General features: G+C 39.5%; 1 pseudogene; it reads right to left on the reverse strand.

Moving 5' to 3' along the window:
* Positions 1–8,335: 8,335 nt before the first annotated feature.
* On the reverse strand, positions 8,336–13,627 carry LOC141351373 (uncharacterized; annotated as a pseudogene).
* Positions 13,628–14,192: the final 565 nt, after the last annotated feature.

A 14,192-nucleotide genomic window follows, 5' to 3' on the forward strand; every position in this document is an offset into this window, starting at 1 on the left:
ATATCTACATTCACAATGCATACATTAATCAATAAAGTGGAGCATTAAACCACACCAGAAAAAAAACAGATTATGCAAATAATAATTTATTTAAATATAGTGTGGATGTGGAATATGTTAACAACTCATCTCAATCATGCAATACTTAAATATATTATTAAATCAACTCACTGCTAGTTCTTGATAGGGTTAGTGTTAACACATTTTACCACTAGGTTAAAGGTGCAATTTGTAAGATATTTTCAGTAAAATATCCAAAAACCACTATGCCAGTTTTATATTTTTCATTCGGCTGATTACTTACAATATCTCTAATGTTTTGAACTACTTGTAAATCGTGAGAAAATTGCCATTCTAAACAGTGACATGTGGCAGTGCAGTCGCCTGTCAATGACGTTAATATCCACATTACCCTTTGTTACCACCTTTAATGACATAAAAACCACATGACAACAGTGTCGTAAACAAATGTTAGTGTTAATTAGTATAGTGTCTGTCGGGCTGCTCACTTTATGGACTACAATTACTCTTTACCATCTGCCGCTGGTTGTGTCAGCAAAGACAGCTCCCATAAGCGTACGGGCCAACCAAATGACCCTAGAAGAGTTTGGGACACAGAAGAGAGAAAGAATGAGGACCATTATCGGTGTTGCATTATCTGGATGGAGAGAGCTTTGCAACAACCTTCAACTAGACAGAGATGCTGATCTTGCTTCTGTTTTACGTGAGAGGTGAGTTGTTTTGATTCGTAACCCTTCAAAAATCGTATGATATTATATTGATCACAAGATTAGTTTGTAGACTGTAATCAGTGTCTTCTCACGGACAATAGTGCACATCAGGAGGTATTGTACTGCAGTATAGTAACTAGGGCTGTCAAAAGATTAATCGCGATTAATCGCATTCAAAATAAAAGTCTGTGTTTACATAACATATGTGTGTGTACTTGTGTGTAAATATTATGTATATATAAATACACACACATTCATGTATATATTTAAGAAATATTTGCATTTAAATACTGTATATACATTTATATAATTTATATTATATATGAATATAAATAATTTATATATAAATATAACCAATTTTTCTTAAATATATTCATAATTGGGTGTGTTTTTATATATAAATAATAATAATACACCGTACACACACATATGTTATGTTAACACAAACTTTTATTTTGGATGCGATTAATCGCGATTAATCTTTTGACAGCCCTAACGCAACATTCAATGGTGTCATGTCCAGTGTTGGGGTAGTTACTCAAAAAATGTAATTAGTTACTAATTACTAGTTACTTCTTTAAATTGTAATGAGATTACTTTACTAGTTACTGCATTTGAAAAGTAACTTCACTACTTATTACTTTACTTTCCTTTTTCTTAATTTACCACATAGATACATGGACATGGTTTAGGCGGGGTCGGCTGATGATGAGTGACTCCTTTAAATCAGGGGTACCCAACCTTTTTTCACCATGGACTGGTTTCAGCTTTAAAAAAAATTGCGGACCTGGGGGTGAGATTTGGGGGGTTTGGGGTCGCTGAGTTGCTGTTCAAATGTGGTGAAAATCCTCCTTTTCGAAATGTACGTTTTAAACGGAAGTAATATATCAACCATGCATTAGGAAATTTAATAATTGCTTTATTTAGGCTATAGTATATTTTCTATAGACGTGTAAAACCATATTTTGGCGGATTGTTTTTTACTTTCATTGTTTTTACTAGTTTGCCTGCCCATTTAGTCTTAATAATTAATTGAACCTAAACGATGGCTTGCTGTTCTCGAAGGCAGCTCGAATCTTGGTCGGGCTCGAGACCCAATTCCAAGTAACAGAATAGAAGAAAAATGCAGTGAAGTAGTAGAGATGCCAGAATAATTTCGGCTGGATGCAGAGGCACGGAGACTCACGTTTACCATGATTAATGATGATTGACAAGTTTAGGTTCTTTTTCAAACCTATGTTAAAAGTGTAGCCGTTAAAATATTATTGGCCTAATAGTTTATTTTGATCATGGTGCTACGATCGATGAATAATTCTGAAGTTGTTTTAAAGAAGAATAAAATAATTACTTTTCAGTCATTTGCGCTGTCACACAGTTGAACGTCTCCGCATATGTAAGTTAGCCTACATCATTGCGACGTACATTTGCAAATGATTCATAAAGTCATACCTCCGCAATTCTTTGATCGATTGTGTTTTAGAAGTAGTACTGTATGCTCAAACTCTAATGACAGTAATGTGATCGCTGATGCACTGGTAGAGAGAGAGAGGCGGAGAAAAAGAGAGAGAGTGCGGCTCTGTACAAAAGTGGAAATGATCAATGTTATCTGAAGTCGGCTCTTAAAGTACAAAATACCCGATTAAGCTATTACGTGGCTATTATACACATTTTTTTCGGGACGTTCTTGCGACCCGGTGGCAACTTGTCCACGCGCGACCCGGTGGTTGGGGACCTCTGCTTTAAATGACCGGTAAGCAGGATCTTTCGCCACAAGTGTTGTATTGCCATGTTGGGCTTACAAATGCTCAGACAGGTTGCTCATCGCGTTGTCAGCAGTTGAAAGACACTTGTCGTGTGGGCATAGTGTTCATTTCACACGAATATTTTTGTCCTTTCGAGCAATAAGCTGAAAGTAATGTGAATATCGCCCCAGTGGCCGAAACCCTCCGTCTTCATTTCACGCTCCCCTTTGCACCAGCAGCTACGTCAAAATCAATCTCTATGGCAACGGCACACGCATGCACGCACCACTTAAACAGACAACTTTACACCCAGGCAACTGCTTGGGTAACGCAGGAAAGCGCGTTCCTATAGTCTAGTAAAGTAGTGTAGTTACCAATATTATTAGTGTAATGGGTTACTTTACTTCGTTACCCAAAAAAGTAATACAGTTACTGTAATCCGTTACTTTGTAACTCGTTACCCCAACACTGGTCATGTCAAAATGGAAATTTTTAGACACTTACTAAATATTGGATAGAGTTTGATACTGTACAGTGTAGCTATCATAATTTTACATCATAACCTCACAATAACAATTTACTGTCAAAAAATATCATTGTACAACAAATCATTGTAGATTGTCAGTTTGTTGATCTGAACACTTAATTCTGTGCTCTGTTAACATCTATGACTAACAATTTAGTTTTGAACATTATATGAAACCTTACATAATAAACTTAAACGATGTCATTGGGGATGGACAATAAAGCTGAGCCATATAGCAGACTTCAGTGAACTATGGCTTTGTGTAGTAAATGAAAAGCAGGTTAAAGCAGGTGATGGCAATTTACTTCTGTTGTATATTTCCCAGTAATAACTTCACTACTGCAAGTAATCTGCTCAACGTTTATTTACATCACATCACATACACTTCTTCATGTGCACTCATTCTCATTTCTTCTACGTAGTTGATAGACTATAGCGCCATCTACTGTTAATGCCTGTACTCAAAATATCACATATTCCCTTTTCTAGGGCAGAAGACTTACATTCCAACTTAAATTAAACAAAGCACAGAACACAAGAAACAACAGTTATGCATGTCAACACAAGCATAATACTATAACACTGCATATTCCAAAATGCATAGTTGTATAACTCAAATGCTTTATCTACTTCAGTTGTAAAGAAAAGGAGAACAATTAACTTTTTTAATTCAAAACCCTTTTTTTCTGTCTCCCTCCCCTGATAAGTTATTGAGTATGCCCCTTTATGTAACATAGTCCTTAGACCACACTGGAGCACGACAGATTCTATGAGGGCGTGAGGTAGTGGGGGAAGAGATTGACATTTGAGATGTCTGAGGTGCTTCAAGCGGTTTGAAGGAGTCTTCTGCTAGAGAGACTGTATCAGGTGTGGTGACACATGGTGAAGTCGGAGCCAGGTGAATAGCATTCCAAGCTCTTCCATCCGCAAGGAGATATGTTGCTGGGCCTTTCTGAGCCACAACCTTCAGAGGCGGAGTAAACTTGGAATGTCCTTTCTTAATGATTCAAGGCTTCCTGATACGCACAAATGAACCAACTGGAATCTTTGGTGATTTTGCATGGCGTTGCTGATCTGTATACTCTTTCATTTGGTTTTGGGATTGTTGAATGATTTCTTTCAAGTTCTTTTGGTCCTTTGGTGGGGCTACACATGGAAGACCACCCACATGCAATTTTGTCTTAATTTGTCGACCATGCAGAAGCTCAGGAGGTGACAGTTTTGTCACCGCATGTGGAGTTGCTCTGTATGTATGTAGAAATTCGGTCACAAAAGCTTTCCACTCTTTACCCTCAATGCTAGCGGTCTGTAAACAGTCTTTAAAAACCCTGTTAAAGCGTTCAATCTCACCATTAGCTTGTGGGTAATAGACAGAGCTACGGTAGTGTTTAATATCTCTGTCTGCAAGGAACGCCTCAAACTCACCCGAAATGAATTGTGAGCCATTGTCAGTTATAAGTTCAAGTGGATTCCCTTCACGACTGAATACAGCAGACAAGAACTTCCCAACGGTCGCAGACGTAATGTCAGGGGCAAACGCAATCTCAGGCCATTTGCTGTAATAGTCAATGAGTGTCAGAGCAAAGCGACAACCTGGAGGAGCATTATTTAGGGGCCCGACAATATCAATAGCCAGCTTTTCCCAAGCTCGTCACAGGACAGAGCGGAGCTACGTGAGTATTGGCAGTTTTATCATGCTGGAGGCATGTGGAACAGGATTTGATGGCATTTTCTACTTGACAGTCCATACCAGGCCACCAGTACAAATCTCTCAACCTCTGCTTTGTGCGCACCATCCCTTGATGAGTGGCGTGGGCCAGCTGGATGAACTTTGATTGCAATACTTCTGGAATGATCACTCGATGTGTGCCACAAATTATGTAGCCAGCATGTACAGACAACTCATTCCGAAGACGATGGTAAGGGGCAATAACCGAGCTTTTCATGCTACGAGGCCACCCCTTTTCAATGCAAGCCTTAACTTGTTGAAGAATAGGACAGGCATCACACTTAGACTTAAGCTCCTGTAAAGTAACAGCGGCAAATTCAGGAGACACTACAGCTACCAACTCAGGCTCCTGCTCTTGGTTATGCTCAGAATCTGGAAGCGGAAGTCTGGACAGGCAATCAGCTGTCACATTGTCTTTGCCAGGCTTGTATTTCATACTGTAATTGAAACATAAGGGGCATGCAGACCATCTAGCAATTCTCATGCCTGCTCGTCCAAGGCCTTTAGTAGAAAGCAGTGTAGACAAAGGGCTGTGGTCGGTGCAGAGAGTAAAGTGGCAGCCCCAAAGGTAAGTACGCCATTTTTCCATTGCCCATACACAAGCCAAAGCCTCTTTTTCTGTTGTCGAGTACTTTCTTTCACAGTCTGACAACGTCCTAGATGCAAAAGCAACTGTTCTCTCTGTAGTGTCATGACAATGGGTAAGCACAGCACCAATGCCATAATCTGAAGCATCTGTAGTGACTGTTGTCGGTAAAGAAGGATCAAATAAAGCAAGAGCTGGGCTAGCTGTGATTAAATGTTTCAGATGGCTGAAATGTTCATGGGCTTCATCAGTCCAGCAAAAGTCTGTCGACTTTCAAAAGAGTGCACGGAGCAGTTCCACTAATGCAGTGGTTCTCAATCCTGGTCCTGGAGCCCCACTGCTCTGCACATTTTGTATGTCTCCCTTGTTTAACACAGCTGATTCAAATAATCAGCTCATTAGCAGAGATCTCATTGTCTGTCAGATAAGAGAGACATACAAAATGTGCAGAGCAGTGGGGCTCCAGGACCAGGATTGAGAACCACTGCACTAATGTAGCGTAATTGGGGATGAATTTGGAATACCATCCTGTAAGTCCAAGAAAGGGATGCAATGACTGTGCATCATGAGGAGGAGGAGGTGCTTGTTGTATAGCTAGAACATGATCAGGATTCGGGTGCAGACCTGAAGCAGAAATAACATGGCCAAGAAATGGGAGCTCCGTTTTTCTGAAACGCAATTCTCTACGTTAAGTTTCAAACCACATCTTTGCAACCGTTGTAAGACGGCTTGAAGTCGTTTCTCATGTACCTCTGGGTTCTCACCATATACAATGATGTCATCTAGATAACATTGTATGCCATCCTGACCAGACAGAATTTTAGACATCATTCTTTGAAATGCACTTGGTGCTGAGACCAGCCCATAAGGGACCCGTTTGAAACGATAAAGTCCATCATGGGTGATGAAACCAGTCAGATCCCTACTATCCTCATGCAGGGTCACTTGGTGGTATGCATTCTGGAGGTCTATTGTAGAGAACATAGAAGCTCCACGCAATTCTGTAAAAACCTCCTCGATGTGCGGCAAAGGATGACTGTCGACATCAACAGCTTTGTTTGGTTCTCTTAAATCAACACAAAGTCGAATGCCTCCAGTTTTCTTTTGGATGACCACTACCGGCGACACCCAAGGGGATGACTCCACTTTTTCTATGATCCCTTCAGATTCCAGCCTCTTTAACTCCTGTGAAACTGCATCTCTTACAGCAAACGGCAATCTGCGCAATTTCTGTTGTATTGGGCGTACATCTGAACGTATATTCACTTTATGTACAAAGTCGGCAGCCAAACCCAAAGGCTCAGTGAAGTTTACAGCAGCTTGCCCGTTCTTTGCAGAAGATACAACTGATCCATTTCTTATATCCAGATGCAAAGCAGTGAAGAGATCCATACCAAGTAATGGTGTTCCGCCTGGCACAATGAAGAATGAAACCTCTGTACAGTGGCATTGAAAACTGGCAGTAATGGTAAGGCACCCTAAAACTGGAATAGTCTTTTGCATGTATGTCACCAAATGAACATTAGGCACAGTAAGGGGAATATCCGAAAAGTACTGTCGGTACAGATTCTCTGGGAGGATAGAAAGAGCTGAGCCAGTATCCACAAGCAGTTCAGTGTCAATTGAATTTCCATCCACAGTATGTAAAGAAACAGTACATTTAAGATTATGCTTCCGTTTTGCAGGCAGTGGCATTTCAATGCTTAAGACCGTTAACTCCGGCACATCAACTTCTAGTACAACGCATGTAGATGCAGAACTCCGACAAACTCTAGCAAAATGTCCAACTTTACCACACTGTCTGCATTTTGACTGTTTAGCTGGGCATTTGGGGTAGTTTGCTAAATGCGATGTAGTGCCACAACGGTAGCATGTCTTTGCATCCATTTTTTTCTGTTTCATTTAATCCCCTTTAATGAGAAATTGTGGACTTACGTGAAGCAGGTCTCTGTTGCCATCGCTGTTTTGCTCCGTCACGTGAACCAGTATGCACAATGTTTACTGAAGTGTCAGTGCGCTCCATAGCTTTAGCTTCAGTTACTGCAGACTCGATTTGTCCAGCGATAGTAATCGCCTTTTGCAGAGTAAGATTCGTTTCCAACAGCAGACGTTCCCGTATGCGAGGGGTGCATGTCTTCTCAACAATCTGATCTCTAATCATATCATCCGTGAGCGTGCCAAAGTCACAGATCACAACCAGTTCACGGAAAGCTGCAACATATTGCACGATAGACTCACCAGGTCTCTGAGCGCACTGGCAAAATGTATTTCTCTCAGCAACTAAGTTCACTTTCTGTACAAAAAATCCTCGCAAAGCAGTCAACGCAGTGTCATATTTGTCATCAGTCACCGTGAGGGTATAAAAATCCTCTGTCCCTCCGTACCTAAGCAATGAATAAGTAAAGCACGCTTCCTTTTTTCTGGAATGTCCTCTGATGACAGTGCAGTCACGTAGTTATCAAACATACGAATCCATGAATTAAACAGTATTGTCGGCTCACCCGGAGTATCCAAAAAAACAGAAGGGGGCGAGAGCGCAAGCATGGCCATCCTCGCCGCCAATATGTTGTATATTTCCCAGTAATAACTTCACTACTGCAAGTAATCTGCTCAACGTTTATTTACATCACATCACATACACTTCTTCATGTGCACTCATCCTCGTGTCTTTTCTACGTAGTTGATCGACTATAGCGGCATCTACTGTTAATGCCTGTACTCAATATACCACAACTTCTAATCATGGAACCAGCTTCACTGACGAGATGCGCAATGACAATCACATGCAAATTATACCGCATCCCTAGTTGTCATCAAACGCAACAAAACTTGATTACCTCATCCGTCAACATGATTTCTCGTTCTGAAGTCTGATTGATGGCCATCAGCGGTTAAAGACAACAAATCCCATATTCCAAGCTGCTTCAGAGCGTCATTAATCTACATCATTGTTATTGTTTTGATTGTGCCCCCTTTAGCAGTGGATTCTACAAACTGCACCTTTAAGATGTATGTAAGCAAATGTTAGATTTTCTTGAATTTGGCTGCTCAGTCTTTCATGGCTCGCCAACGTATTAGAATGTATCTAATACGTAAAATAATAAGCAGGACCAAGTGCACGTGGGGAAAAGAGATTTAATGAAGGTTCTTATGTAGCATAGTTCTTCAGGAGCGATGTTGTCGTGTCAACCTTCTACATTCTTAACCCAAAGTTCTGTCTGTGGGACAGAACTTTATACATGATAACAAAAGGCCTACAACCAATAGACACCTGTTAGGACCTCCTACAGGAGATTGGTCTACCAAGCAGTCTACACTGAGGAATGGTGATTCTTTGTTATTCACACTGATTAGTTTCTATAGGCCATTTGGTTCACACCTTTACTGCAGACATATGTTGATTACATCAGGGCACAGTTTCAATGTTATGCATCAGACATTGATTACACATGAAAGAAATATACACAAAATCCTTCAATCCCCCATTTGATCATATTTTGATCACACAAAAATAAAATAAAAGATTTTGTCGTTCATGTACACATGCAGTATACAGGTTCTTGCTTGTGATCACTGAAAAAGGATTCAATGTAAAAATGCCTGCATTTCTTTGTGAAAATGCACGAGTCCTTTTTAAATTTTCATTTTAAAGTTGCAATCATGTGGACTTGGCGGATGTGGTTGGGTTTTGGTCTTTTTGTACTCTGCGGAGTCCTGCAGGTTATTTGCAAGTTAGAGTAATGTGGAAATGGCGGACGTGGATGTGCTCTGTGGATCTTCTCAGGTTTCTGCTTGGTGCAATATGGTGAAGGTGCCAAACATCAGAGGTCTTTGCTTATTCTCTGGAACACTGAAACACAGGAACACCTGCAATCACACACAAGAGAAAAGGGAAACGTATCTTGCCAAAGAAAACAGATTATTCACAAACAACTTCTACCTAAAACTGTCCCTATTTAATGTCGGCAGGACACTACAGTGTTTACCAGTGGTGGTATGTGTACCTCTTCATCCTCAGACGACATGCTAGAGCCTAAAAACTCTAGTCCCGCAATATATGGACTCTAATAAACACTACTGCCATCTATCCCTCATCTCTAGGCAGACTAATTAACTCACAATGGCACACATTTAAAACTTGCTCTTCAGGATTCTGTACTGCCAGGCTGAGTCCTTCAGGACTTGGCTGTCATTCATATGAGCTTTAAGCATGTTTTCTGTTCAGGGTAAGGGCCTGCCTGTGACATTTTTTTTAAAGGGCTTAATCCAGGTTTCTTATGGGCATAATTGCTGTCTTGCTTATCATCCTTTTGTTTTGCTGAACCTTTCATCAACAACATTTGTTCTCCGGAACAGTCATCTTCAACTTCAACTTGCTTAATGTCTAAAGTCAAGTGTCTTTCTTGTTTGAGATTCCTTAATGCCGCTTGTGCACCCCTCTCCTTCACGGCTTCACTAACAGCATCATCTGCTAGGACATCACCTTTTGCTTCTATTGTTGAGTTTTCTCTGTATGCTTCTGTTTTAAAAACTCCATCTGGTCTTGGATGAAATGTCACTAGCTGGTGCTGTAGAGAGGGGGTCTCTAGTTTCGCTGCCACTCAACAGCGTTTAGTAGAGTCTGTTTTTGTTCTACTGTCAGCTGCTGAAATCTTCTATCCAGGTGGTCCTCATCAACATTTTTGTCTCTTAATATCAGGCTGCAATCTCGAATCCAGTGTCCTTCCTCGTTCCAATCAGAGGTGGAAAAAGTACTAAAATTTTGTACTCAAGTAAAAGTAAAGTTACTTTAATAATATTTTACTTAAGTAAAAGTAAAGTTACTTGTCTAAAAATCTACTCAAGTAAAAGTAAAAAGTAAGTCATTTTAACTTTACTCAGAGTAAAAGTTACTTTTTTTACAGCAGGAAAGGTGGAGGATTCTAGTATAGTTCAAAAACGACAAGGGAATATACATCTCAAACTAGTTGTTTTTAATTGTAGGAACATCTTTACAATGAAAGTGCAATAACAAAAAGTTAATAAAATAAAAAGCTTTTTTAAAGTAAGAAACATTTATGGAATTATTTAATGATTTTACATGTGAGTTATGCACTTTTGAAGGTGGTCAGCAGCTACAATCACTATAGTAATGTTGTAATTGATGTATTGCTGGTAACATACATTATTTTATTAAACTATATCTAGTTTAAATGAGCATATAATGAGATGAGTGCCATGTCTATATACATTTGACACGTTTATTATCTTCTTGCTTCCCTGACTGGGTACCTGATGACCTTTATTCTCTCTCTCTCTCTCTCTCTCTCTCTCTCTCTCTCTCTCTCTCTCATGACCGCATTCTCGAGGACGTTTTGAAGTTGTGTTTGACTTGACGCGAAGCTGCTAGACCTCAGAAGATAATGCGCATGGTAAAAAACGCGTCGTGCAATTTCGTACTTAAGAGCATGAATCCTACCTTTCATAGAAATGAAACACTCGCTTCGCGTCAGTGGAAAGTGGTCGCTTAAATGTGACCAGGGGTTTCTTTCATAAGATTTGAACTGAGGCGGGTCTGCAATAGCGCGCGCCTGTCTCGTCCGTCTCCATGGTTTTTTTTGCGCGTTCCCCCGGGCCCCGCCCATTTACATCCGTTGCGCATCTTTATCACCTTGCTTTTTAAAATATTGTTTTACTCAGTAACGGATATGATTTAAAATGTAGCGAAGTGCAATACTTTAAATAAAACATACTTAAGTAAAAGTAAAAGTACAGATTTTAAAAACTACTTAAAAAAGTAAAAATACACAAAAAAACTACTCAATTACAGTAACGTGAGTAAATGTAATTCGTTACTTTCCACCTCTGGTTCCAATACCTGCATCTTCCATGTTTGGTGTTTGCACTTGTGTGTTTGTTATGTTCCACTCTCTTGTTGCTCTTCACAGATTTTGTTTGTAAGGCTCTCAGCTGGACATCTTGTGTTCTTTCAATCTTTGTTGACCATTCAACCAGCTGATTAAAAGCAACCCCAATGCTGTCCCAGTCATCATAATGAATTTTCAGAGCTTTAGAGATCTCTGGTTTCAGTCCATTTACAAATGCAGTTTTTAAAGGCATACCAGTGTCCCTGTCAAAATCCTCACTGTCATTCAAACCAGCATGTTCCAGCCAAGTTTGTTTAAAGCGATCTTCAAACTCTGTGACACTTTCCCCTGTCTTCTGCATGCAAGATGTAATTTTACCCCAATTAATCTCTGCAGGTTTTAATTCAAATAAAAATGTCTTTACAGCTTCCCATCCAGCTTCAATGTTCTCTGAGACTCACCAACTTTGATGTTGACACTTTCAGTTAGCTTGTTTTGGTCACTGTCCCTCAAATTGACATTGATAATGACTACTCCATCTAATGGATGTAGTGTGTAGATTTTGTGCAGTCTTTGTAGAACTTGCCAAACCTTCCGTGGATGCTTGTATACATCAGGCAGTTCCCTTGACCTTTTGTCAATCTGCTCAGGTGTTGCTGGCTGGTATGTTCTATGTGGAACATATTTTTTCACCATTTTTGTCACAGTGCGAGTTCGTCTCTCTCCATTCTCCTCATACTCCTCCTCATCGTCCACTTCAATTTCAGTCCTTCTGTTTTTGACAATAACAGGAGCGAGTCTGACCGTAGATCTGCTCTTTGGGACATAGGTGTGAATAGTTGATTTAGCCTCTCTATCTAAATCACCGTTTTCACAGTGATCATGTGGTAGCTCTCTCAGCAGAGCCATTCGTTGTTGATTTTCAGTAACTTCTTGTTCAGTTACTTGCTTGTTGCAGCTGCTAGATTCTTTAGTTGATGTCCTTGTTATAAAACAGTCTTTTGATTCCATTTGTTTGCAAATCAAATTCAACATCATCTCGTTCTGGTTTAACAGACGTTCTTTATCTTTCTCTTCATTTTCCAGTTGTTCAGCTAATGCTCGAACCTTAGCCTTCTCAGCTTCAATCTCACATTGTAGTTTGTCCATCTCACACTTCTGCAGGTGCTGTTGAATTTGTATGAGCAAAATCACAGACCATCCATCTTTTCTGGTGTTTGTCCTTAACCGCTGTATCTTTCCATAAGCCCTTTTGATGTCTGGCAAAGCCCATTGTCCACTCTCTGAGTGCTTGAGACTGTATTTCCTACAGATGTCATCATGGCATGTCCTTATCTCCAGTCTTTTGTCCAAATATGCATTCAGATTTTCCATCATCTGATCAATGGTTACATTTGGAGGTTCTGTTCCATGTCGTTCTGTAGTGGGTCTCAGGTTAGATCCACAACCATTGTTTTTCATAGACTCAGCCATGGCCAGTACAGGAGAAGTGCCCTCAGAGGTGTGAAAACAAAATAAAAGGTGTTAGATCTGTTAAAGGTGCTTATTCAGACTGACCATTTAGAGTATACAGACAAACCCAGTCAAACATACATTAAATGTACTCTTAATAACAATAATTAGTTTGCGCTAACTTATTGTTTTGTTCTTAATACAACAATTAAGAATAAAATGCATCTACAGTTTGCACACCAATAAACATTAGATTTTACAGTTTAAAATCTTAAATTCTTTCTGAATCCTCCTTCAGAATGCTCAATTACAGTTCTTAGTTTTCTATTTTTCACTCAGAACTTTCCATATCTTTCAATGGAAGGCAAATTGACTTAAAGTTCCATAATTTTGGTTCTAGACCATCTTTTTCTAACCTTGTTAGAATCTAACCAAATAGTGGCTACTGATTAGCACCCAGTCAAGAATCCTAAAATCTTGCAGCAACATCAGTCCCAAACTATTTCTGTGACTTCTACAGTTTCTGGATGAATGGACTAAATTGTTCTTTAACAATTCCTACAGACATTTAGAGAAAGGACCAAGCTTCTACTTCTACAATCTCTAGTTGAACGGACTAAATTGTTTCTTAACAATTCCTACAGACATTTAGAGAAAGGACCAAGCTTATACTTCTACAATCTCTAGATGAATGGACTAAATTGTTTAACAATTTCTACAAACTCCAGAAAAAGGACCAAGCTTAAAATTATTAACAATGCTACACCATAAACATTGGTCTGCTTAATTTCTTAAGTAGTTCTTTAAGAGAGCTGATAAGTTTCACTCACCAATTGAAGATTTTTTTAAGACAAAGTCATTAAGGTAGTTGCTTCCACAAACACAGTTCACAAACATAGTTGATTTGTCTTCAATAATCTTCAGAAGCTAGAATCTTCAAAATTCTTCAGTTCTCGTCTTGTTGCAGTGATGAGTGCTCTTCTTATCTGTCTCTCCTGGCTGGCTCCGCCAAATTGTTAGATTTTCTTGAATTTGGCTGCTCAGTCTTTCATGGCTCGCCAACGTATTAGAATGTATCTAATACGTAAAATAATAAGCAGGACCAAGTGCACGTGGGGAAAAGAGATTTAATGAAGGTTCTTATGTAGCATAGTTCTTCAGGAGCGATGTTGTCGTGTCAACCTTCTACATTCTTAACCCAAAGTTCTGTCTGTGGGACAGAACTTTATACATGATAACAAAAGGCCTACAAACAATAGAAACCTGTTAGGACCTCCTACAGGAGATTGGTCTATCAAGCAGTCTAAACGACGTGCAGATCCAGGACAGTATTTGGACATCTGACTACGACGTCTTTTGGACGTTGATATGCAGTTCAATATTTGAGAGTCCGTTCTTGGACGTCATGTAGACGTTCAAAACAGGTTCAGAAAAAAATATATAAAATTATGCAATACAAAAACGACAAATGAGTTCTATGTGTTATATTTTTATGAATGAATGTTCACAACGCGTGCCAAAATCTACTGCATTTCTTTTGTGTAATTTGCAATTTAAACCAAATTCAAGTGTGATTTACA

The sequence above is a fragment of the Misgurnus anguillicaudatus genome, chromosome 20, assembly GCF_027580225.2.
Source record: "Misgurnus anguillicaudatus chromosome 20, ASM2758022v2, whole genome shotgun sequence".
In the NCBI taxonomy this organism is placed as follows: Eukaryota; Metazoa; Chordata; class Actinopteri; order Cypriniformes; family Cobitidae; genus Misgurnus; species Misgurnus anguillicaudatus.